Below are 23,044 nucleotides of genomic sequence, written 5' to 3'. Positions count from 1 at the left end.
AAAAGTTTATTTTATAAAAACACAATATAAGTAACTAGCTGTTGCCCGCGACTTCGTCCCCGTGGTTAGAAGATATAAGTTATGATTTATACCTGCCCCGTTTTTTCCACATTTTCCATTGTACCTTCGCTCCTATTAATCGCAGCGTGATGATATATAGCCTCAAACCTTCCTTGATGAATGTTCTATTCAACACAAGAATAATTAATTTTCTGAGATTAGCGCGTTCAAACAAACAAACAACCTCTTCGGCTTTATATATGAAGTATAGATTAATACAAAATACAAAATATCAAGCAAATAATATCTACGAAACACAAGTACATACTCATACAACATAATTTAATGTTAATGTCTATTCCGACATCATTATCGGTTTGGTGTTGCGCGCGGACTCCTGCGCAGACGAGCCGTCGACGATGACGTAAGCTTACGCTTCAGCGCGCATCAATGCGCTTGCGCATCTATCATTGAGAAGTGAGAACTGGAGGACTACCGACGCGACGCAAATTAAGACCGTGTTTTTAACTTTACGATCATGTTGTTTGCACAGAATTTTAACAATCTTTTTTTTTCTAGGAACCTTAGAACTATTTATTTATATGATCAGAAAATGTATTATAAATAGAATTTAGTGCTTGCTAAAAGAAAGATTTTTTTTTAATGTGCTGGGTAATATTCTATTAAATTCATAGATACAGGACCATTGTAGTGGGTTATTTGCATAAATCTGGTACGGAGAGTGCTCGTTTTTACCTTAAAATAATTTTTTTAAGAAACTTTACATTAGACACATTGTTATAATTGATCAATATTTCATGCTACTACAATTACATCAACATTTCTACCATATGATAGGATAACCTTTTAAGACCTTATATTATTTATGGTCAGTTACCACATTCGAGCTGGCATTATGGCCTTAAGATAGGCAGGTAGACGTTAATTGGGATTTCAGCTAAAATTGCGTTAACTCAGGCAAACTTTCTAGCACAAATCATTTGAATATAAGCTTAGTTGCGCAGGCGCAGCGGACATCACACTGAATATTGTAATTGTGCGAGCATAATGTGAACTATGAATAAGGGTGCCACTTACACCGAAGTGTAAAAGGAAAATTAAGCTGCTGAATTCACTAAACAGAAAAATAGTCAGGTAAAATATAATGAATGATGTGATTAGAATATATGGGTAGCAAATAAAAGCGTTGGTGATTCACAAATAGGTACTTGGTCTGACTAGATTTTTTCTGAAAACCCTTATGAAAACCCGACACAATATATGGGTTGAATGTAAATATTTGGTAATGTGTAAAAATTTTTGAATTAAACCATTCTTTTCATGTTTGTTTTCTGTCTGACATACTACTTAAATACTTTTTAGTCAAATGCTATATCGATAGTCGATATTCACCTCGGTAGTCAGACCCTGTTAAATAGGCAGGTATTAAACTGAATATGTGGGACTTGGAGTCGATCCCAACATTGTTTGGGAAAAGGCTTGGCAGGCAAAACAACAAACTCAAAATGATTTATGAACCACACAAAGAATATTGTTAAAACCTTTTAAAATTATTAATATTGTGTGTTTAAAATTAAAATCCCTTTTAAACAATTTAGGTGCGTTTAAAATACTGTTAACTATTATTACCTATAAATCAAAACGTTAAGTATTAACAAAGAAAATACAATTTAAATTTGAACAAATCCTAGAAGTTTATTTAATTTGCTATTTTGTATTTGAGGCGAGGAACATAAAAACCTTTGAGTAGTAGGCGATGACCGAAAGCCTGCCTATAGAATTTTAAGTGCTTTTAATAGAAAATAGCAAATTTTTCGGCGTGCCTTGGTCATTGAAAACATACTTATGACTGTTTAAGTGCCACTTGTTGTAACAATAGAAATTTATTTATAGTTTAGTATATGAAAAACAAATGAAGTGTAATTTAAAGACTTACTACCATAATTATTTATTTCCCACTTGCTGTTGCCATCAATTTGGTCCGCTAAAAATAGACACTGATCCCACGGGAATATAAAAACTGTTATAAACTATCTGTGTACCAGATTTCGTGCAAATCAGTTTAGCAGTTTGTGCGTGAAAGATTGACAAACATCCATACATACAAACTGTCACGTTTATAATATAAGTAGGATACTTTCACAACTAGAAGGATGTAAGCGGTACCTAGTGATATTCCACTTAAGATCAATGCCCACTATTGGACTTTTCACTAATATATATCGTGTATCCTGCCCCTATCAGTAAACACAAGTAAATACCTTTGGTTTTTAGTTGTAAATACGACGTAGGTACAATAATTCATATCAATACGATGTCGACATTCAACGCTCTTATTCCAAAGTGTTAAGGTCGATTTTCGTATTTATCATATTTTTGGTAATTTTACCTGCAATACCAAATTTAGGTAAAGGTGTGTAATTATTATGCATTTTATGCTCAAGGCTTCGATCTTCGTGTCTCCAACATTGTTGCATTCTTGTTTATGAGTTTATTTTTACTTACTTTTTTGTTAAATATTTGTCTCGTTTTTGTTGTTTTGGTGTTCAGTTAATGTTTTATTCTTGACACGAAATATTTACGAAAATACACTTGTTTGACCACTGCACGTGTTTACTTAATAATTTGTCGCGAATTTTTTGTTTAAAATACGAATTGAATATTGATGTTTATATCTTTAAAACCACTCTCCCGTTTAGGACTTTATTCCTTGTGTTGAATGTTTAACAAACATTCAAGTGAAATGCATGTTCACCCATACTTAGGACAACTATTTCTGTGGATCACACCACATAATATTGAACAGCTTATACAGAATAGAACTGACGTGTGACGTCATGACTCTGTATACATTTTAACAAATCGTTACGTCTCTAGTTCCCTCTCCTAAACTTTAAAGCAGTTTATCTTCGTCAAGTTGTATCATTCAGAAAAAGACAAAAATACGTGTCTAAAATGTTCTTCCGGTCATTTTAATGAATCTGTATTTGTATTTATTTATTTGTATAAATATACACACAAAGGCTCTAAAAATAAATAATAGCAAGTATCACTGTGTTTCACCATAATCGGCACTCAGATTTTTACTTTATACACATCATCTAGTCAATCGTTACGCTACGGTGCAACAGCGTCCATTTAATTGCAAGCCGTGTCAGCACGATACGGCACAGAATTAAGTAACTACATTCGTGAAAGATTGAAATATATTCGTTCATCGGAAACACTAACTATTGCTGGAATCGTGATCTGGTTATGATGGAGTAGTATTTGTACCACTTGGGCTGTGTTTTCGTGAAATCGATGGTATAGTAAGATATGAGGGAAGTATTCGCCGATTGAATTTATGAAGACTTACGCCATGGTAAAGATTTAGACTGTCGTAATTACCTGGTATATTGCAGGATATTTCATTGAATCTTAGTGTTAACCTTATCTTAAAGTTTTAACGTAACTTACGTAAGTATTTATTTTCCAGGCCAAAACGCCTATACTTCCGATGGCCAATAAAATCCATGGACCATAAAACTTAAGGCAACTATTGTGTATAAAACTAGCTATAAAGGCATATTTAGACGATGCGAAAGATATCTGGCGTCTTGAAATAAATTGCGGGTGTGAAATTGCCTAGATTAGCTTAAATACGTTTTATTAGAACAAAAACTGTCCAAACGCGAGTCGAACTAGCGAGACTTAGGGTTTTGTACAATAAGCTAAAAAAATACAACACAAATTGATTATGAATCAAATTAATAACCGTTAGTTAACCGAGATGTTTATTTTCACGCTATCAATCTACGAATGATAAACAGCTTGGTAACACACGAACGGACAAACAACGATGCTTTAATAATAGGCACCCGTTTTTCCCGTCGCTCCTTGTAAACAACTGACACTTTCACTGCATCCGTTTGACTGGAAGCTGATATCAACATGTCTATTATGATGTTGTTTAGAAATTATAGTACACTTCAATAAGTCAAGTGACTTTGACCACTCTTCTCTGTACATTCAAATATTAAAATTCTATTGACGTTAACATTGATAATATTTCACCCAGATACAGAACAAAATGATAACGCTCACTTCACAAACATATGTCTTGGGTGGGAATCGAACCCACAACCTCCGGTATAGCAGTGAGGATCACTAACCACTACACCAACAGGCAAATAAAAATTGTGGAAAATGTCAATTTTCCAGTTATCAAAACTGATAGCTAATAAAATATATAATCACCAACAAAGTGTCGCAAGTCACACGATATTAATCTCCCCGTCTAAACGAGCCTTAACTGTAAGATTTCACTTTTGACTTGTTGTTTCTGTTAATTAGTGGCGTCAGTTTGGCAGACACCACAATGGTTGCTAGGAGACGGCAGACGGTATGGGAATGCGTTTGTTTCGTTTACACACTATTATTTATTTGTTTCATTGGTTTTGTTGACGAAAGTCCTGTTTAGTGGTTTAAGAGATATATTGTTTGCGTCAATTAAGTTGTGAGAGAGACTAGTTAAAGAGTAAGTTATCAGGATTTTCATGAGGTTATCTTCATATTCCTTTAGTCTGTAATAGTCTGTTTTAAAAACGTAAATTAAGGGTATAAGTAGAAGAAAGCGTATTATTACACTTCAAAATTCATCCAATTTTTAAATCATTTTTATTATCAACTTCGATTTATTTTTTAATAGTGATTATCTGTGAAAGTTAGCTATAAAGGTAAGTGGGATACAGTCCAATGATATATGAATAGACAGCGTTGTGTCACTTAAATGATTTTTGGGTACGGAACCAAAATGCTTCCAAGCTAAGTGTCTTTAGACCTAAGTATCGCTGGAGTGATACAGTTGAGGCGGATCTTCGGGCGCTTCACGCCGATGACTGGCGAGAAGTGGCCAAGTCGCGTAAAGTGGCGCTCTCTTGTATCAGAGGCAAGACACAATATGGGTCGCTGAGCCAACGGAGCAAATAAGTAAGTCTCTCTAAAAATAAATCAAGCAAACACCTATTTGTTTGCCTTATTCATTGTTAGGCTGTTTGTATTACTAATTACATCTTCGTACGCCATTACTAATTATTCGGATACTATCTAAATGTGTGTTCACACCTTCACGTAAAAAGTACGTGGGAATAAGTATTGTTTTAGAATGGAATTAGCATAGTTACGGAATTTATGGGACGTTTGATTTGTGACTCAGTGCTGCCATCTTGTTTTTTAGCGTTATGGTTGTTGACAATAGAGTATTTGACTAAATATTTTAATGAAAATTTGTTGAAGGCGTCAAACCGATTTCCGAAAAAATATTGACGACGTATTTTTCATTTTATTACAATATAAATGCGGCTAGCCTTCTGGGCACGTTTCCTGACTTTGGCAGGGATGAAGATATATTTTTTGACGCTTTGTAAATTATGTGTATTTTTCTTTTTTTATTGATATAGTTTTAAAAATGTAAATATTAGTTTAGTTTAATTTATTGTACAGATATTTTTATTTTTCTGTTTTGTACACAGATAAAATACCCAAAAAATAAATATTTCAATATTAAAAAGAAAGAAAGATGAAAAGCACAATGGTAGTGAGTGCTAAAACATCACTTGCTAGTAAAAAGCGTACTGGTCTATTATAAGGACTCAACAACCCACTTGACCGCTATTAGGTAATAGTCTAACTATGAAACGAAGTATTTATCAAAATCATTCCTTGATTTTCACTATCACAATTGAAAACAATACCTAATAAACAAATAGATTGAAACAAACAGTCTTACAGCGTATTAATTAAATTGAATTATTGTAGTGGACAGCCAATTATGTCCAAAACTGTTGTTCCTAGTTGCCAAATCGAGTTATCGCCATATTTGAACGAAAGTAAATGTTTATTGGGCGATGAAGTCTATTTGGATCATTCTTGAAGTTAATTTTGTTAGAGCGAGTGATCATTTGAGTCAAGACCGCTTTGTCTCATTCTTCTTTTTTACAAAATCCTACTACTATTATAAAGGCGAAAGTTTGTAAGTATGGATGTATGGATGTTTGTTACTCTTTCACGTAAAAACTACTGAATGGATTTGAATGAAACTTTACCACAATATAGCTTATACATCAGAATAAAACATAGGCTACAATTTTTGAGGTTTCTAGTGTGAGGTCGTAAAAAAACACATTTTTTGAGCTTACATTGCAAACGCTGACTGAATCCTACAAGATAGATAGAAGGCAGGTATAAATTATAACGCGGACGAAGTCGCGGGCAACAGCTAGTACTTCATAAACTGTTAAAGTTTTGTAAACATCGTGTATGACATAATTGTTCCCCTCTAAAAGGTCTAAGAAATTGGCTCGAGAAATGGGAGGCCAATGCCCAGCAGTGGGAGGATGAAGGCTGTGGATGATGATGATGATGATGAAAAGGTCTAAAAAATATGCGTCTCATGTAATCAGTATAGGTATCTATCTATGTTTTAAGGTGGACACACTTAATCCATTTTTTGTAATAAATTGGAAATAAATACGTTAACCTGTGCGAAGCCGGGACGAGTCGCTAGTGTTCCTATAAAATGATTATTTCTTTCTACATTTCATTAAAAATCTCCTTTTTTACATCTAGTACCAAAATCGACAATACTGTTTGTACATATACTCATACATGTTGTAAGCAATGGTGTATTGTGTGTAATGGGGCCTTATTCCCATGGCCTGTCTGTCTGTCTGATTGTTTGTCAGCTGAATAGGTTCGACAAGGTCGTAACATATTACGTAATTACGAAAAAACGTTGTTAATGTTGTCTTGTTAACATTTCATCTCTTTGTATAGGAAGGTTTTTTGTGGAAATTCATACTTATATTGGAAATGCGTAATGCTGTATGTATGATATTGCTTGGTTATTGCTGATTATGAAATGGTGATGGAAATTGGAGTCCAAGTTAACATGGTCCATGTTTTGTCATGATAACCGAAACATTTATACCTACTTAGCATTACATGTCATTTCATCTCCATAATATGTGAAAATTTAATTCTCTAGCTATTACCGTTCAGGAGATACAACCTGGTGACAGAAGAACAGTCAGTTACGTTTTTTGTGAATCCTAAAACTAAACTGCTTCTCCTAAAAAAATACAGATATTCACTACCAAAACTATAGGCCACTATAATATTACAATCTTCAATTTACTTGCCTAGACTTTTCCATTTTGGTCTAGACTAGATTTATTATGCTCTACATTCGTGCTGTACAATGAACTAGAAAATAAAACGTTTTGGCGTTCTACCGTACCAGTTACCGATTCTTTTAAGCTACGACATTTTTCTATGAAACTCTTATTAGAAGTTTTTTGACCGATTACCGAATGAAATGAGGAAGATACACATTGAATGATATTTTTTTCTTAATTTTGTTACTTAGCGCATTTGCAAATCAAACGATAGATGTTTTGTTACGTCACACCGGCGACTTGCCCACAAATGCACGTCCCACTGCTGGGCACAGGCCTCTTCCCGTATAGGCAAAGTCACATCGGTTACTAGATGTATATGTTTTTAGGGTTCGTTACCCAAAGGGTACCTAAAAGCAGAACCCTATATCAAAGTCCCCGCAGTCCATCAGTCCGTCTGTAACCAGGCTGTATCTTATCAAAAGTGACATCTAGACAGTTGAAATTTTCAGTTGCCGCATAATAAAGACATATGTACTTCCAAAACTGAAAACCGACTTCTTAATTAATTGAATTCATTAACCTAAAAAGCCATAACTACATTGTTAAAAGTTTGACCGTAAAAGGAATTTAACAAATCCATCTCATAATTTAACACACCGATATTGAAATGCTTAATGAAATTATTCATAGCATTCTTACTTTCATTTGCTATTAAAATTCCATTTAAAATAACTGTTTCATAAAGTTGAAAAAACATTTAGGTCAAGTTACAACTGTTACCGTTAGTGGTTACTCTTAATCTCTCGTTGAACCGAGGTTCAATTTAACTAGGTTTAGAAGTACTCTAATCTGGATTGATTTACCAGTTGAGGGCACGTCAGATTTGAAAAACTGAGGGCTCCGTAAAAATAGGCTAGAGAAAAACGGACTTCCAAAAAAAAATGGCTGCCCATCGAATTATTGACAGGACCTTATTAGCTTAACCTCGATTTATTTGTAGTTATAGTGGCAACAGACATACCTTACATGTTAAGATTTATATTATATGCATACATATACCTACCTATACTTATTAATATGCCTATTACTCATTCACCTGTATTTGCTTTGTCTTATTACGTAATTTTCTCTCCACAAGTATTTAAATGCTAAATACGAGCGGTTTCTATTGATAAGCATTGAATATGCAAAGAGGTTTAAAAGAAAATCATTTATTCTGGTTGGTGTCTCAAACTGTTTTTTACTATATCTAATTCACACGGCGACCGGTAGCGGTCATGTTGCAAATCAATTTCAAAAGATCAAGTCAGTTTGTCCCCCGAAACTTATGTAAGTATGTTTTAAACATTGATTGCATTTTTTACGTGATATGCTTTTTTTTTTGTATTTTAAGTACCTGAAAATTGATAACCAGATTTTTTGTTTAAAATTACATAAGAGCTAAAAGCCAGAAAATCAAATATGACGGCATTAATGCTGGTGACTATGAAATAGACTTTGCTTTGGGTTGAACGAAAGGGAGTGTCAGACTTCTATTGACTAAAATGAATACACGTTACTTCGCCCCGAAAGAAAATAGTAATAAAAATAAGGTTATAATAAAAAATAGTTTTTTTTTTGATAAGTTGGTACTTTGTTACTTTTTGAGTGAAAATAGCGAGATTCTTCCGTCAGAAGCGGGACATAGTGAAAATTACGTTGGTTTTTGATGTGTTCGATGTTCCGCGAGCGAACAAAACATAAGCAAACAAGTGTAACTCGACTCTGCGAAAAATTTATCGAGCTTTTTTTCAGATTCTTCCTTGGTACTGATTGGTGAATCCTACGAAAAGCGTACGGTTGAGTTACCGAACGTGGGACCGAGCCTGTCCCGCGCGGGAAAATAAAATTTGATTTAAAAATCGGGCCGTCCCGCCAATATCGGGACGTCTGGTAACGCTGGCTGTAATAGTCAAATCACATGTTTCTTAAATAGTTGAATGCAATAAAACTGGAAGCAGCCGATAACAGTCAAGCAAAATTTTACACATATAGATTTATCCTTCTGAATTGCCTGCTATGTGTCCTCAACTGCTATCACGTCCTGACTCACATAGCGACACGTTGCTAGGCAACCAGTGTTGGGAAAGGATAATATCGATGTCACCTCCACAATGACAAAACGACAGTGTCACCTTAGTTATTAGTTAGAAGAACGTGTTAGGTAAAACGAGCTGTTTATCTATGATTTAGAGTTAGAGATATGTTGTTGTAAATAAATTTCTGAGGTAAAAAGTATTTCCAGATTATAAGTTAGTTATTCTTCGAGGTTTTTGTAGGTGATGTTGATAGTTTGTGCAAGTAACTTGTTACTTTAAAGTTTGAGAACACCCCGCGGAACAAGGATGATATAAATACTTATCATTAAAAAACGGGACCAAATGCCTAGCTGTCTTGGTGCGGACGGAAGGACAGCGGATCCTCAGTAATACCTATTTTATACATTTTGGTCCTTTATCTTGTCAAAATAGATAGTTAAAAAGTACGAAAATAATATTTACAATAGTATGAAATTTAAATGAACTTAAAATATACCTGTCGTCACTTGGAACGTTCGAACGCTTACCTGAAAAGAAAAAGAAAAGTTACAGTTAATTTTTTATTACAGTAATAAACATTTATTTAAGATTTTAGATTCACGAATAGACAACTATGCATAACACTAGATTAACGAAATCACATCAGCATTATCTATGTTAAATTGTGTGATGTAAAAGTCCGAACTGAAACAGATCTATAATTTTCCTAAACCAAGATTTATTAGGATTCTTTGATCATGTGTTAACCTCTAATTTAGTACTTACTAAACTAATTAAAAGACATGCAATTTATAAACGTTTTAAGCGATGCCATAAACCTCATCAGATGCGCTAACGTTACTTATCCAATTTCTTCACACTTCCAACTTTAAACTATCTTTAACCATAGACTTTGACCCTTTCGACACATCAAAAAAGAAAATCAAAATATATTTTTACACATGCTTATAAAGATAACCCCAGCCAGAATGTGAGGAGAGTGATTGATGACGCACAGCGACAAGACGACAGCGGGCGGCGCGTGCGCGGCCTACCAACGCCATTGTCAATGAATCGGCGATTTACAATATTTAAGTGTCTTGAACGTTCGATAATTTCTTGGCTATTCTTGGTTTGAGATAAATTTGTCTGTATTGGTTACAGAATTGATATATACTTGTTTTGTCTGTGTGTATAAATAGTTGATTTGTAAGCTTTTGTTTTCTGGACCTTTCGTTTAAATTAATGTCTTAATACAGTTTTAAAGGTAAACGATTTCTTTCTTCTTGAATCCATTGATTGATGAGCTAGTGGTTTGGTTAAGCTAAGCTTATTAAAGTCTCTCCAATAATGGGTGACCGTCTATGTCATAACGATTCCTTTGTGATTCGGAAGGTACATTAATTTGTAGGTCCATACATATATGTATGTACATCTTTGACAGTCATTTACTGGTAGTAGAAGCAAGAAAGTCTAAAAAATAATCAATAATAATTAATTAATAAATAACAATTTACAAAGCAAAAGTGTTGTCCATGTACAATTTCATGAAACGAATTTCATTCTCAGCTTAATCAATATTTTTAGACTTCAACTTCATAAAAATATTCATCATTGATTACAGCATAGTATGAAACGAAAACATTCGATCGCTATAGAAACCTAGATCCCAATACCCAAATGAAAGTAGATCTATTAAAAGGCATACTATATACAGGGGACCTACCAACAACTCTTAAAGCAATATCATATCATGTGTGGGAAAGAGATGCTGCTCTACAACGTATAGTGCGCTGTCCCGCTCTCACACCTGCGATAATAAAATTTTATGGTACTGTGGTAGACCCCCAGCTAGGATTACTACATTGATTGAGCGAATTACATTTTATATGGTCTATTAAGGTCATAAGTGACCATATAGCCTGATTTATATCTTAATTTGGATTCTACATCACTTATTAAATCTAGTTGTCAAGGTGGGTTGCATGTTTGAGTTATCTAAGTGCCGTAGTTATAAAGTGCATGTGGAAAATGTAGACCGAATGCCTTTTAAAGGGATTGGAAATGAGTATCTATAATTATGAGCATGTTTTTTGGTTACTAGATGACTTTGATCAAAGAAGGTAAAACATAGTATAAATTCACATTTAATGAAATATAATTTTGATTCTTTCCTAATATTTTTGGTTTCACAAAAGCGTTTCGGAGAGTTTCACAAAAATTCAAGTCATATGCAGAAAGACAGACTCAAGACAAAAATTCAGGGTCACACAAAAGCATGTCTTACGCGGGGATTGAGCGCGCGACACATTGGGTTTGGCGTGGTGAACTTAACCACTTGGATTTACGTGCAATTTTTCCCACACTATCCAAGTTAAGATAACTAATAGAGCTTAACCCAACATTAATTTGCGGAAGCCTTTCTGTAAATGACTAGTTAATAGGAACCCGATGATTGATTACAGGAAAACGATGCAGTATTAATAAAGTCAACGTCATATCCACAGTCGTACTTTGATTTAGAAAATAGTCTTTACGTTCTGAGACATAAGGGTCAGATTGATTATCATTTTTGACTGGTAACGTGCAGTTTATTTTGGAGCCTATGGTGAAAATTATAAGCAAAAAAAATTTGGAAAACATTTGGAGTGACTTCCTATTGTGCAACGGTTTTCTCAGGCCGAGAGAGGCCGAAGAGGCCTGTGCCTAGCAGTAAGACAAGTCAGACAGGCAGTAGCTTTGTGTACAATCGGCTTGGAATACCGTAATTTCTCACTTGTTAGCTTTAAAAAGTCAGTCTAGACAAAAGTGACGCTAAAACATCCTCTTCCTGTTTTGAATAGGGCATCTGACTAAATCTAACAGTATCAATCTGGCTAGTCCGTCAGACATTTAAAAAAATGATTAAATCATCAAAAGTGAAGTAAGATATGAAGCACTTAAGCTCAGATGACTAAATAGTTACTACGTAAACTTGAGTCGGTAGTCGGGGCTCAAAACATCAGTTGCTAGTAATAATAAGCATTATATTATATGTTAACGAGATAAAAGAAACGCCCAACCTATTGATCTAGAAATACGAAAAGTTTGAAAAAAAAACTGTCAATCCGTCAGACAGATTTCCAAAAAAAATTGGATTCCTTTTTTTTAATTTTATCTCGTGATCATATAAAGCTTTTTTTACTAGCAAGTGATGTTTTTAACCCCCACTACCAAACTTAAGCGTAGGTAGTAACTATGTATGTCAATACATCATTGTATCATAGCGTCATTGTAAACCTAATCCAAAGTAAAGTTCTTACTCTCCGGTCATCGTCCGTCCTATAAATAAGATATCAACAAGTTACCTACATTACACTATACAGAACCCGTTAAGTATATTTTTTTATTTAGATCGTAGACGAGTATCGATCATTATCCGGTAGACACCAGTTCCATGAGAACTGCACAGACCCCGTACCATGAGCTCTTACAAACGAACAGTTATCGTTGTTGAAGCGAGATGGCCATAGTTTGTGTATAGCGGTATCTCGCTTTTACATTAACAATAGTTTTGTTTTATTTGTTTTATTAGATCGTGGTACAGGGTGAAGAGTTGTATTCAGTTACGTTTTTGTTACAAACGGGTTGAACGAAATTGGCGTTAGCAAAAACTATGCTATTTTTATGTTAGTCGTGTTCTTTATGTTTTTTTAGGTGTTGCAGTTTTTTGAGAATTTGAGTTAACATTTTAACATCTTTTTTTTTGTTTTTTCAAATTCTGTTTCCATCAAAAGCTTTTTTTTTTGTAAAGAAATGACTAGGAAAAATTATGAAACTTACTACATTTTTTTTCAATTTTGATCTTATTTTTTACTTATCGTAATATTTTACTTATTTTTGATCCCCTTTTTGATCCTTCTAGATAGAAGTGCAACAGATCCACTGATATTAAATACCTGTAATATAGAAAATGGACCTTTCCACATCAATAATAAAAAAACTCAAACTCAAGGACAAATTTCTAAAAATAATTACAGCAACATCCATCCATCAGTGTTACCAGTTAAAAAAACTTTACAAAAACCCAAACATGACCAAAAGACGACATTAGCAATGTTTATTTAGATCCCTAACTTAACCAACAGGCTTCAGATGTGGTTTATCTGCTATAACCAGAATAACCTCCCACACCGTTAGTTAAACCAGTTGACATGATAACTCAGTTAAAAAATAACTACCCTGGTTGGATAGACTGATGTATGTTAAAGAAATTATTCAGAGAGAAGTTTGGAGAAAATTTTTGTTAGTAAAATCGTGATTTAAACTATCGGCATAGTTATTTATTTAATAAAGGTTTTATTGCCATTTATTTATCACGAAAATGTAGTGGAGAAATCCTTTTGAATGTTTGTCAAATTAAAAGCTTTAAAACTTTCGAAATATTCAAATTGAAGCTTTTCAACGATTTCCGAATTCCAAAAAAAAATAATAATCAGTAATTAGATCAACATTATGATTAAGAGTAAACAATTAAATAATATCCAACTTCCAAAAAAAATACCTGTCAAACTTTAACTTACTATACCAACAAACATTGCTCCAAAGATTTGCAACACACAACTTCACCATGCCATCAAACATTGGAGCCAACATTTGCAATACAAATGGCCCACACTTCAGCAACCAAGCAAACGTCACGCTAAACTCTATCCCAGTAACTTCATTAGTTTACATTTGCTTTGAAAGCCGCAAATAATCTTAATTGCTCTATAAATAATGGGATTGACTTAGTCTGCTGATAAATATAGACCACACAAGATCTAAGTGATGGACTTTGTACAGTCAGCAACAGAAGTCGGTTACCCTAGTTAGATATACAAGAGTCAGCATTTTTTATGGCGTCTACGCGTACGTTTTATGTATGGTAGGTAATCAGGCCATTTTGTTAAATAATAGCACAATAGAAATTCAATTGAATTTGATTTGTACTTTAGAGATGATGATTTTTTTTTTCAGTGTCCGTCTTTTAGTTTAAATCATAATAATGTTTTTTTTTTCTAGTATCCGGCAAACATAATTAATCAAATAAAGTGAATGGAACTTGCGTGTGACGTCACAATTGTGTATAGAGTTTACGAAATCGTTACGTCACAAGGCCTCTATCCTAAACTTTTAAGCTTTTTATCTTTTGTCAATCATTGATGTTCAAAATAAATAAAAATAGGTTTCTTATATTTTGTAATTATCACACTGAGGGATTAAAAATATTTTTCTTTTATACCCAGTCATCATCAACATTATTATGATAATCTTATAGTAACCGACTTTTGTCGCTGACTATACTAATGATGAGTCTGCTACTCAAGTGAACTTGAGTGTTATGCTTATTTGCACTAGTTTTCCACTTGGATTCGCTCTCATTATTTCCTGGAGCATTAAATAGTGGACTTATGGCTATATTTGTAATTCTCACAACGGGATTAAGTTATTTTCATTATCTTGTCTTACATACCTAAGAATGTTATTTTTGGTATTTATGGAAGTAAAATTAAACTTACTTTGTTATTAAATAATTAATTAACAAATAAATTAATGAAGTACACTTTCGTCCGTGTATGAAGGATTGCAACGTATTGCCATACACCGACTCGTAAACGCGGATGACGTAGCACGGCGGTTCAGGTTTAGTCAGTAAGAGTCTGACACTACCCATTTCTCCCCCCGAGGGAGCCTCCGCTAAACAGAAGCAAAAGGTACACTTCCCTTCACAATAGACTAAACAGCATCATTGTCACTTGTCAATGTACTGCTTTCTCAAAAAAAGTACTTCCATAATGTTTGTACTTTAAACAATGGGTTATAGTTGTCGGCGTGGCTCAAAGTCATGCGATGTGTGGTCACAGCCATGGGAACACCGTGTCGGTTCCCGTGTTAGATAGCGTAAGAAACGAATCTGTAATTTGATTTGTACGTCATTGGTTTTCGATGTTTACACACTTAACATTTTGAATGTAATAATTGAGGGATTATTTGTGGCTGTCTGGAAAGTAATGTTTGCTCTTGAGCTGTGAATGAAGTTCTTTATTAAGGTTTCATACTAGGCTGTATCTCTTGAACTATGATGGTTAAGCATTTGTTACTTACACAGATGATGTATCTACCTATTTCCGATACAGTTAAATACAAAAAACATACCAGAGTCGGCTAAGGTCGCAGACAATAGCTTTCCAGTCCGAAAATGAAAATAAAACGTTAAGATACAGTTTCTGCAAACAATAAGTGAAAAAAAATGGATACATCACTTTATAATACCGCGTTTGATACCAACTCATTATCTGTATCTAAAGATTTACTATATGGTAAAGGAATTTGTATCAAACGGGTATATTTTGAACTGACTAGTAAGTACAAAGGTTGCATGCACGATATGAAATATAACTATGGTTGTATATAATACCTTCACAGTAATTTTACTAGCAAGTAATCAATTCAACGCAGATCTATAATAACCAAAAAACAATTCTACATTGGAAAAAATTGTTCAGTGACTTGCTTATAAACTCTTTGAATAAAACTCTTTCGTTGTAGAAGCAAGACGGGGCTATACGTCATGTATAATGCTGTCTTGCTCACACAACGGGAAAATCCCGCTTTACAAATGCTGGGTACAGGCACTGAACACGCCAAAATAACCGTGAAATAACGTATTTCTAGTGAAAAGTTGGAAAAAGCAGGTTTTATAATGTAGGTGAAGCTAATCCGAGGTTATTTTAAATCTCGGTTAAAATTTCACGCTACATTTAAATTTAACTCAAGATTTCGAGAATAAAAGTGAATTAAAATTGCGCTTAACATTTAAATTCTGTAAAACAAGTTTTTATAAAACGTAAAACGGTTTTATTTTTAGCTTTTTATTTTGTTACAAAATGTGCTTCGATACAATAAATACGACAATGAGTATGTTTGTAGTAACAGCTCATTTGACTCGTATAGAAATAGTATTAAAAAAAACAGAACTTGTATAAAAAAGCAATCTTTTATTTAAAAACATATAACCCAGTGTTTAGTCTCCAATCCAATACCAATGACCACGACGTGTCGCGGGTTCGATCTAAGCGTAGGACAATCATTTATGTGATTTAATGTCTGCCCTGAGTCTGGTTGTCTTTGTTCATGGGATTAGAATTTCTGTAAAGCTCGCGGCTAGAAACAGCAAAAGATAGACACGTTTGGTAGAAAAGTTTTGCCTTCTGCCTTTCTGTCAAGATGTTTCAAAGAAAAAAGTTTAAGTTTTTGCCTAGTAGTGAGATTTTTTTATAATAACTGTCGTGAGACTGATTCATTATTAAATGATGTAACGGTTTACTCACGCGTATTTATCGGGGTAGCCCGACTAGTTTCGGACCCAACCGGAGTCCTTAATCATGAACAGACGCGGCGGGATCGCGAGTCGAACTCGCGATCCCGCCGCGTGAGTAAACCGTTACATCATTTAATAGTAGTGAGACAACAAGTGAGACAACTTCTTACAAGGGTTTGTAAAAATGTGAATCCCACTGTGATATATTAGCACACATTTCCTTATAGATTTCTTAGAAACAATATAAGATCGGTCTGGTTTTAACCTTTCAGATAAATACTTTGATGAAGATTGGTTATTGAGTAAAATTATAGGTTAGATTATCAAGTTTTTTGTAACAATCATTGGTAACAATCAAATTAAATTGTTTTGTTATAAGTCGTTTGAACTCTTTACAGTGTCCGCAATATTTTTATTTGCCGTTTATAAATTTTCACTTCACTGTTGCAAATCAAATAAATACTAATATTAAAGCGAAAGTGATCCAATCTGTCTGACTTTTTGTGTGCAAGTTTGCGATTGAACTCAAGAGCACTATTGATTTGTCAACATTTTTTCTTACTATTATGAGTTATTAGGAAAGATGTTAAAAAATACGAGATTTTAGCTACTTTTGCGACAAAAGTGACAAAATCTCACCCTTTTAAAAAACGCCTCTTGCATTAAGGAATTTAATCTTTTTGTCGCGGGGTTTTCATAACCAGGACCCAGGAAAAGCAAAGCTAATCGAAATCGATTTGTTTTTCCTGGGTCTGGGTTGTCCTTGTCCTGCCTGAAGGATCAAACTCGCGACACTCAGCTATCCGACTATCGGCTATCCGTGCAGCCAATTCAAGCTTTTGTTTTAAACTCGATACCTCACACGTTTATTATTAAAAGTAAGTGTCAGTTATGTTATTCGATTACTCACTGAGTTATTCATAGTCTGAGTATTCGAGTTTTCACTAAACAATGGCATTACTACGCTAAACATACAGAATTAATAGGAATAAGTGTGATATGGAGTTGTGTTATTTTAAAAGATACTTTATAATCGTAATAATAAGAATGAATTTAATATAAATTCATTTGATTTTTACTTTCTACTGTATGTTAGTGTTTGCATAAAAGTAATATTTTTTGGTTTGAGTACCTAGTTATTAAGAATCAAACTCTTCATCGGCCATTGTAAATAGCAGAATTTCGGCCCAGGTATGATCTACATTTCGCTATGTTATACTAAATCCAGTCTGATATTTTTTTATAGTACGGCGACGTAAAAAATATATTTCTTTTTCAAGAGAAATTCTTCAATCTCGCAAATTCCGAAAACGTGAACAATTTGTTTTTATGGGAAACAAAAACTGTTTCCCGGACACAATTTTGCAAGCATGAAGCACTTTGAAATATGTGTTAGTAAAAACGGTCAAGTGCGAGTCAGAGTAGAGATACCTATTTAAAAATCTTACCCGTACCTTTCGTACCGGAAGAAGAAAAACAAAATTTGTCGCCGATCAAATTTGTGCCGTAACTTTTGTTGCTTAACCTGACCTTTATTTTTCTCTATATTGAGCTTTCCAAAGCCCATTACATTTTGCATCTTCATTTTTAGTACGGGTATGTTTCTTTGACACCAGAAATTCCCTACAAATAATTAAAATCAAAACGATTGCAAAAATTACAATGTTGTATATATTATCAATGGCTTGCTTCATAGCGTACGAAAGCCTTACTTCAAATTATACTACCATAGACAAAAATTGTGACAACCTCTTTCACGCTCAGCTGAGCTGTCATAAAACCAGCATTAGTCACGCATAGACTAAATATGGTAGAAATAAAAATAAACATACCATAAACACAAAGTATATTCATGAGTCGTTAGCCATATTCGTAGGGTCGTAGACCTGTGGCTATACCATAAGCTCAGAGTTCATATTAAATGCCACTGGAGGAGCGAGATAGCGTTCTACATTTCGCTAGCGCCATCTCACTTCGACAACGGAAACGAAGAGCTCGTGATAAGTGCGACAGAGGATTGTGATCGACGCATGCGCACCTGGGGCATCAATTTAGTTTTTCGAATATGGATCTATGTTTTGTATAACAAGATAGTTTAATATTTTACATAAAAATGTATATTATGAAATAGGTTTTTAATTTTGTTCATATTTCTTTGGCATACATGAGTATTGTATTATTTTATACTTGATACACACAAGGACACTTTGCATAATTGTATCTCACATCCACAATAACAATTGTCCTATTTTGAATGTTAAAAGTATTTTTTGCCCTTTGTAGTCCTAGTTTTCTGAGAAAAAAGAAAATTCTAGAAAATAAAACATTCATATAGATAATATGAAATTACCATAAGCATTATTTTTTTTCTGAATTAGTGATTGCTTTCTCTAAAAAAGTGTTAGCAACCTTAACTTAATTAATACTTAATAAATTACAACCTAAAAATAATATTAATTTACTTCACTAAGCTATTTTCGAACCACATACATTGTATACGAAGTTACGAAAAAGCAATTAAGTATAAAAAGCCGTCGTAAAAGTCATTAGTATCACACAATTATGGCGCCTCACAATAGAACGGGCGGCCATTAGCATGGTCACTGCACATGGTGATTGGTGCACTATGGACAAGCGAGTGTGGCCATGAAGACCGCGGGGAATGAGATTTGTTGTTGGTTGTCGCAAAAATGGTGAACTGATTTGGTCATCATAGCACAATGGATAATTTAAAATAGATAACGATATGTATTTCTCTATTTATAAATGTCTTTTGGATAAAATGCATAAAAAAGCGTAGGCAAAAGAAAAACACGTTTATTTTTAGATTTTTGTTTGTAAAGTTTCTCTTTCAGGGTTTTTTTTATATGTTAGATTCAAATGCTAAAAAACTATATTTTAAAACGTTGTTTATATTCTCCATCTATTTGAGTTGAGAAAAAAACATAACTGAACTTGATGACATTTTATGGGACCAAATTACAGCTAGGTTGTAAATTTTGAAAACACAGAACTAAACTCGTCTTTTTTGAAGTCGGTTAGAAATTTCTGTATACTTCTCAATTTTAGTATTCTTTTCTACCTTTAACTAAAGTTCAACAACCTATAGGGCAAAAACCCTATTTTCGTAATTTTAAATAAATTTCACGGATTTGAATTTGGCTCTATCACACTCACTGCACATACAAATTGCAGTACTTATGGGCGGAGTGCGGCCATGAAACCAGCGCATACCATCTGTCATTTCCGTAACGCACTTTTATGGTTTCTACCCATCCGATTAAAGCTTTTGTTTTATTTTTGCAATTAACTTGCCACTGTGATTCAGAACAGCAGCTGTTGTGAAAAATAAAGTGTTTTCTTTAATTTACTTGGATATTGTAAGATGTTATATGTGATAATGTTTTTGGCGATAAAATAATGTTTATTTCAGAACAAAATAAAATTTACACAACAACCCACGTTTTTAAATATCAATCCATTCAAATTTTGTCAGAATCGGTCCAGCTGTTTTTATTATTGTTAATTGCATTGTCATCGGGTTTGAGGCTACCCTGAAAACTACTAGCTTATCGGGAAAAGCTTCTGGAGATGCTAAAATCCAATCGGAACGACAAGAAAACATACAAGCAAGAGAGTGAGTATATAATAAAAACGTGGGAAATTATTTTAATTCCCCATTCCATTCCTCTCGTTGTCAGCCAAATACCAGTAAAAAAAAAGTTTTTTCTTCCTTTTTAACATTTTGAGATGACCATAAGTTCCCACGGAACCCAGTATCCATCGCCACGGTGTCTGCTCCCGTTGATGGCTGAGCATTATGGCCTCACCACAATACGGCCACGAAAAACGCGACAATTACGCGTTTCCGCTCGTTATTTTATAGCCCATTTTAGATAGCAGTGGAAAAATTGTTGGTTGGAGAAAAGTTTCACAGTGCTTTTTTTTTTGCTTTTATGATAATACTAATATTTCACAACTTTCACACAACGCCATCTAGTTTCAAATAAGCTTGCATTATGAACATACTTAAATATTTACAAAAACATACATATTATAGATAAATTGTACCCAGGCCCAAAACAATTAATCCTGCTTATAAAAACCATTTGCCTTGGGTGGGAATCGAACACAAAACCTCTGGTATAGCAGTCAGAATCACTAACCACTAGATCATCAAGCCAGGCATAGTGTTTAAAATAATATAATATGGAGACCATAACAGTTTACTTCAGGTTATATCTATATTTCAGGAAGAAGCAAGGAGACCCTTTCCAAAGTAATCTATACTAATATATAAAGCTGAAGGGTTTGATTGTTTGTTTGTTTGAACGCGCTAATCTCAGGAACTTCTAGTTGAAATTGAAAAAATCCTTTTTTGTTCAATAGACCATTAATCCAGGAAGGTTTTAGGCTATATAGCATCACGCTGCGACTAATAGGAGCGAAGATACAATTGAAAATGTGGAAAAAACAGGGCAGGTATAAATCATAATTTATATCTACTACCCACGGGGACGAAGTCGCGGGCAATAGCTAGTAATCCATAAAATTACAAGCTCGAATTGTCTTGGATAAATTGTCAAAGATCTTCTAAACTATTAAGTTATCTCTGACCACTGCACGTCATTGTAAACCAACTAAAATAATAACAGGGTATTTTACCCAAAAAAAAATGAATTTAAATTATTATTCCATTTTTAATCCATGACCCAAATAATTGCTCCCCTATGTCACCCCTAATGACGTCACGAGTGCATTAACCTTAACGTTAATATGTTAAGCATATTACATTATAATGATATTTTAATATGTATGTGTGAGTTTTCCACCTTTGAACAAGTCTTGCCTTTTAATCCTGTGTGATAATTTGCACGTGTTAGGTAAGTATCGCATATTTTTACGAAGGCTTGTACGGTGGAAGTAGCTTTGACCAATAGTACTTAATTTTAAGTAATACGTTCCTTTTAATGCCTTATTTTTCCTTATCATATGTGCGGTAATTATCAAAAAAAAATTGATAATTTTCTTCCTTTCATTTTCCAAAGATTAATTATTTAAGCTTTTTTTCGGATGTTGCTAAAATCAGCGTCATTAAAAATATTTCAAATGCTTGAAGCATTAAGTTTTGGGACTAGACTACATGACGATAAAAAACAACAATCGAAAAATAACAGATTGAAATCCAAAAACGAAAGACAAACGAAAATCGCAATTTTTGAAAACAATTAAAATTAAAAATCTTATGAAAAGAGCAATAAAAATAACATGTAATTTTCTTCAACAATTACCGATTTTTAATCACAAGAACACAGTATTACGAGTCAACAAAAACTAAGAACTCTTAAAAAAAGTATAGAAAAAATACCATCTTATATTCACCAACAATTTTTCAGTTTTCAATCATAGGAAATCGCGAAGTGCCAACGTGTATCGATTGTCAGTCATCCTGAGAACGACAGCATATGACGTCCGATGTGCTTACCTACCCATTACCGTTCAGTCGTGAATATATTAATGCATGTTCTGCTAACTACAGCCCGCTTTCTCACACGATTCTTGTTAAGACGTTTGCTTTATAAAAGCATTCGTTAATACACTTTTAATCAGACAATTTTATTCTCTATACTTTTCAGGTACCATGTTTACAGTTTGATGCATAGTGTCTGAAAACCTACACAAAATGACACCAAATGACAGCTATTTCACGTTGAAAAAGAATAAATCAGTACCTATATAAATGGTTACTGCATACCTACACCAATATTTCCAAAACAAGTGGATTTTAAAAGCATATATTTGTAGATGAAACTCACTTTCATAAGATCTTCGGCTCTATGTATTAACACTATCAGTAAATCAACGTAGGATGACATCACCTAATAGCACCTCCCTTTTTTTCAGACCTCTTTGTCTTCCGCAATTTTTGACAAAACCTCGTCTCGCAAAACCTATCGTTCACGAAAACTAACTTTGATTAGATTCATACAATACATAACACTTAAACTTTATTCTTACGCACGAAAACACGGCTTTATTATCAAACAGTTTTGTAACAAAAGCCGAAGACAATAACTTACTATAGCCATATTCATAAGATTTCTCACAAAAGTTACATTTGTATGACGTCATACAATTCCATTGTTTGAGAGTACTGTGTGAACACTATGTATGTTATAATGATTATTCCATTATTTTACGTACGGTAAAGAACGTGTTTTTGTTAAAATACTATGTCTTTTCTGAATTAGTAATCTTAAGATTGCTTTTAAGGGCTTGTTTCAATTCTAAGCACAACCTTTTTTTTAGATTGGATATTATCAAATAACTCCTGTTGCTCTAAGTTGAGTGGAAGGGAATGCCAGACTTTTACAGAAAAAACCCACCCACCCATTTTTTTTTAATGTAAATCTGACACTTTATATTCGAAAGTGGTAACATTCTAAATCGTAATATTTCTTCCC

General features: G+C 33.7%; 1 protein-coding gene across 2 annotated transcripts in view; it reads right to left on the bottom strand.

Moving 5' to 3' along the window:
* The window catches only part of LOC113499863 (ras association domain-containing protein 10), a 123,409-nt gene that overhangs the window by 58,096 nt on the left and 42,269 nt on the right, over window positions 1–23,044 (bottom strand). The window contains exon 3 of one of the 2 annotated variants that reach the window (XM_026880437.1): window positions 9,756–9,786. The exons of the other annotated variant lie outside the window; for it this stretch is intronic. The gene's annotated coding sequence lies outside the window, so the exon portion shown is untranslated. The remainder of the gene's footprint in view (window positions 1–9,755; window positions 9,787–23,044) is intronic. 2 annotated transcript variants of the gene reach the window in all.

Source organism: Trichoplusia ni, chromosome 13, assembly GCF_003590095.1.
Source record: "Trichoplusia ni isolate ovarian cell line Hi5 chromosome 13, tn1, whole genome shotgun sequence".
Taxonomy (NCBI): Eukaryota; Metazoa; Arthropoda; class Insecta; order Lepidoptera; family Noctuidae; genus Trichoplusia; species Trichoplusia ni.
Note: the sequence above shows the minus strand (reverse complement) of the source record. Positions and strands in the feature narration are given on the sequence as shown.